The 4,526-nt window shown below is 40.8% G+C and overlaps 1 protein-coding gene across 1 annotated transcript in view; it reads right to left on the reverse strand.

Moving 5' to 3' along the window:
* Positions 1–4,526, reverse strand: part of LOC125961652 (ATP-dependent RNA helicase DDX3X-like) — a 491,072-nt gene that overhangs the window by 446,841 nt on the left and 39,705 nt on the right. The window lies entirely within an intron of this gene.

Below are 4,526 nucleotides of genomic sequence, written 5' to 3' on the forward strand. Positions count from 1 at the left end.
GTGTCTAACAAGCGTGATGCTGATGCTGCGGTCTGTGGACAACTTGAGAACTACGTCGCTCCATCCAAACCCCAGCTGCATATCATCATCACCAGGGGTATGTATAAGTACCTATGTCTGGGCCCTAGAGAATCATATTTAAGTAGTCTGGTGGGGGACCTGAGCTCCTCAAAATTCTAATGCATCCGGGTCAAGGATATCTGCCCTCCTTAAATGAACTCCATGCGTGAACCCCAAAGTGCACCTTGGAGCCAGCGCGGAGGGCCTCTCAGGAGCTCCTCGAAACTCAGTCTCTTAGGCCTCGCCCCCAGTATGCGGAATCAGAGTCTGCATTTTAACAAGACCCCCTGGCAAACCCATCACAGTAAAGTCTCAGAAGCAGTGCTTAGGCTCCGGCCTAAATGGAATGTCTTCAGAGAGGGCTTCCTCTAGCATCTCCGCCAGGGTAGGTCTCCAGAGCCCTCAGGTTGGAGAGAGAAACACAGAGGTAACACCACTCAGCCTCTCCCGTTAGCCAGCCAAGCAGGTAGCCAAGCATGCAAGAAAGTCTTCCACTAACGTTGACTGACTGCTGCTGAGTAAGTGTAGAAGCAAAATTTTAAAACAGAAGTCAGTGGGCATCCACACACTAACAGTGCAGAACCCTCCACAGTGAATTCCCCTAACCTGGGAGAAGAGGACCCCTAGGGCAAGAAAGACTCTGTTAACCTAGGCTTAGCCTGGTCCTGGACAGGGGTGGCGACCAGTACTCAGAGGTGTGGTGTATACTTACTACTGTGCACAGATTATAGAGTTTGTATTCCAGCATGAGGGCTCAGCCACCCACCCCTCCATGGATTGTAAGGTACCTGAGCTAGGAGGACCCTAACTGTCGATCGCAGTCAATATTCTGGACTCAGAGTACAAAAACCAAACAGGATCATTCTGGCAAAAAATTAATAATGTCAAATTTCGCCAAGGGTGTAGGGAATAAGTCCCTCATATCCTATTGGTGAAAGTGTCAACTGATGAGAATTTTTGGAAGGCACTTTGAAAAAAATCCCTCAAATTTTTAAATATGCATATGCTGTGACCCATACTCCCACAACTAGAAATGTAACCTACAAAAATATTAGAAGAAGACATATATAAAGATACATATATAAGGATGCTCTTTGCAGCACTGTTTCTAATTTTAAAAAATTGAAATAAGCTCTGGGTCTATCAAGAAAGGAGTGGATAAATTCTTACAATGTAGTAGTCTCCTGCACATTTAAAGAATGGGAACTACGTATGCCCCCACATGAATGAGGGCGTGCATGTACGTGCGTATGTGTAGTAGAGTTCCATTTCTATTTTTTTTAATTATACATATATATACATGAAAAAAAGTCTGCAAATACACCCACCAATCTGTAAACAATGATTGCTTTTAGGAAGTGAGGCTGGAATGGGGGAAGTGGATTTCATTTTTTCCGTATACCTATCTACAATTTTTGAATTTGTTATAATAAGCAGGTATTATTTTTATTATTTAAAATATATTTCCAACAGGTAAAAATGATTTCTTAAGAACTGTTTATCTCTGGATGCGTTTCCTAACATAAACTCATTTAGTTACATGTTTCAGTCTTATTCATTAGACATAGTACAATATACTCTAATTAAGTTTAGGCTTTCTTAGAAAAAACCTAATCCAGCATGGACCCCTTGAGATTAATTCCAGGTAATCCTGACTGGATTCTGGGTGCCCTAGAGGGTTCTTAATTTCAATTTAGTATCAGGTCCTTGAAACTACATTTGTATCTTTTAGCCTCTGCCCTTTAATATTGCCTCTTATTAAGCATGTGTTAACCCAAAGCCAGGATTTCTTTTTAATAAATTGCTGTTAAACCAGGTCACCCCAATTCTGTACTTCATTTTTTTTAATGTAAAGGGAGATGTTTTCATTTAGTTTTGTTAAGTTTCATCTTGTAGTTTTTATTACCTAGAGTCTGTTACATAATTTCTGTCTTCAACATAATTTTGGATCTTACTTTCTATTGTACTAGGTACTCCTCTAAACTTTATATTATCTAAAAATGTAATCACTGTGGAGGTTACAAAACTTATAGACATATCTTTTAGACACGACTCTGCTTAGCTGAAAATGACCAAAACCTACTTAAACTTAAGCACAAAGGAAATCTATCAGATGGAGATGGAGGTATCTTATTGACCACGAGACAGGAAGACCACGGGGCCTGAGAGAGACAAGGCAGAAAATGGGAAACTATCAAGCCAGGGCAATTCTCCCTCCCTCCCTCCCTCCCCTCTGTCTTTTTCAATCTCTCCACACCCACCCCTCGCTCTCCCAACACTCCCCTCACCCCCCACCCCTCCCACTGGCCCTTACCTGAGTGCAAACAGAACCACAGACACACCTGGTGTAGGCCAGGGTGAAAGGATCTGCTCCCCTCCCCCAGCTAAAACTCTTTACCCTGAGTTTCCATCTGGGCCTCGGGCCCCTTCCAGAGCAACAGTTCCATTTCTGTCCACTGGCTTGCCCTTAACTCTGCCCCCACTGGCCTTGAAAGCCACCTCAGATGTTAAAAGTCAGTACCTTCCCTCTGGCCTCAGGCCAAGGCCCAAATTTTGTTTCCAGGAAGCAGCAGTTTGGGCTATATGTTCGCTCTGGTTCAATCAAATGTGGCCAAGGGGACAAATTCAGGTGGAACAAACATGGCTCCCCAGAGCCATCCTCTGTGGCTGGGTGCAATTCTCAGAGACACAGGTATAATGTTGACAACCACCCAATGAGTAAATGCCCCAGATTTGTCTACAGTAGAAATATCACTGGTCACCAAATCCAAGTCTAAGAGAGTATGGCTCAGGTTCCCCCTGGTTCAAAGTAGGGGGGATGGCTTTGGAGGTAAAGAATGGACTACAATTTAGTGGTTAATTACATTGCCTTTGGAGTCAAGTTACAGTTTAAATTCTAATTCTGCCATGAACTACATATTTTAATCTTGGGCAAATTATTCAATCTCTTTATGCCTCAGTTTCCTCACCTATAAAATGGCAAAAATAGCTAGTCTCATTGAGTGGTTGTAGACATTAAATGATATTATATATAAGGCTTCCAGGCTCTTAGCAAGCATTCAATAAATGCCAACTATCATTATTAGTATTACATCACCATCTGGCCGACAGACACATGAAAAGGTGCTCAACATCACTAATTATTAGAGAAATGCAAATCAAAACTACAATGAGGTATCACCTCACATCAGTTACAACAGCCATCATTAAAAATTCTACAAATAGCAAATGCTGGAGAGGGTGTGGAGAAACCCTCTTACATTATTGGTGGGAATATAAATTGGTGCAGCCATATGGAAAACAGTATGGCAGTTCCTCAAAAAACTAAAAATAGAGTTGCCATATGATCCAGCAATCCCACTCCTGGGCATATATCTGGAGAAAACTCTAATTCAAAAAGATACACGCACCCCTATGCTCACAGCAGCACTATTCACAATAGCCAAGACATGGAAACAACCTGAATGTCCACTGACAGATGAATGGATAAAGATGTGGATGGAATACAATGGAATACTACTCAGTCATGAAAAAGAATGAAATAATGCAATTTGCAGCAACATGGATGGACGTAGAGATTATCATATAAAGTGAAGTAAGAAAGAGAAAGACAAATACCATATCACTTATACGCGGAATCTAATATAAGACACAAATGAACTTATCTACAAAACAGAAATAGACCTGCAGACATAGAGAACAGACTTGTGGTTGCCAAGGGGGAGAGAAAGTGGGGACGGAATGGATTGGGAATTTGGGATTAGCAGATGCAAACTATTACATATAGAATGCATAAACAACAAGGTCCTACTGTAAAGCACAGGGAACTATATTCAATATCCTGTGATAAACCATATGGAAAAGAATAAGAACGTATGTATGTATAACTGAATCACTTTTCTGTACAGCAGAAATTAACACACAGTAAATCAACTATACCTCAATAAAATAAATTTTTAAAATATTACATCATTATCAACATGAAGAAATAAATCTGTAATGGTGTAATGAAAGGCCATGGGTTTGACATAATACACCTATGCTTCAACCATACCTTATTTTTGTGTATGTATACAGAATATATAGGATAAAATATAGGATATATAGGATATATATAGGACAGTAGGATATTTAGGATAGTATACAATATATTAGGACATTTAGGATAATAAAAATACAATCTCCCTGTAGCTGGGCACCTCAAGCGTCAGGCACTGCTTGTTACCCCCATTCCTGCAAGCACCTGCAGGCTTGTACAAGGAGATGCTAAACACACAGCTCTCTAGAAATGTCAGCCTTGTCATGTACTGGCATGAGGCGAGAACGCTCTGGAAGAACAGTCCTTTTGTTTAAAATAGAAACTTTCAAGGAAGCCAAATTAACACATGACAGATTACTGAATAGCCAGTTCTGGAGGGAGGGGAAAAAAAAAAAAAGCCTCTTCATCTCTGAAATGAAAAGGGGAG

This window comes from Orcinus orca, chromosome 17 (assembly GCF_937001465.1).
Source record: "Orcinus orca chromosome 17, mOrcOrc1.1, whole genome shotgun sequence".
NCBI lineage: Eukaryota > Metazoa > Chordata > Mammalia > Artiodactyla > Delphinidae > Orcinus > Orcinus orca.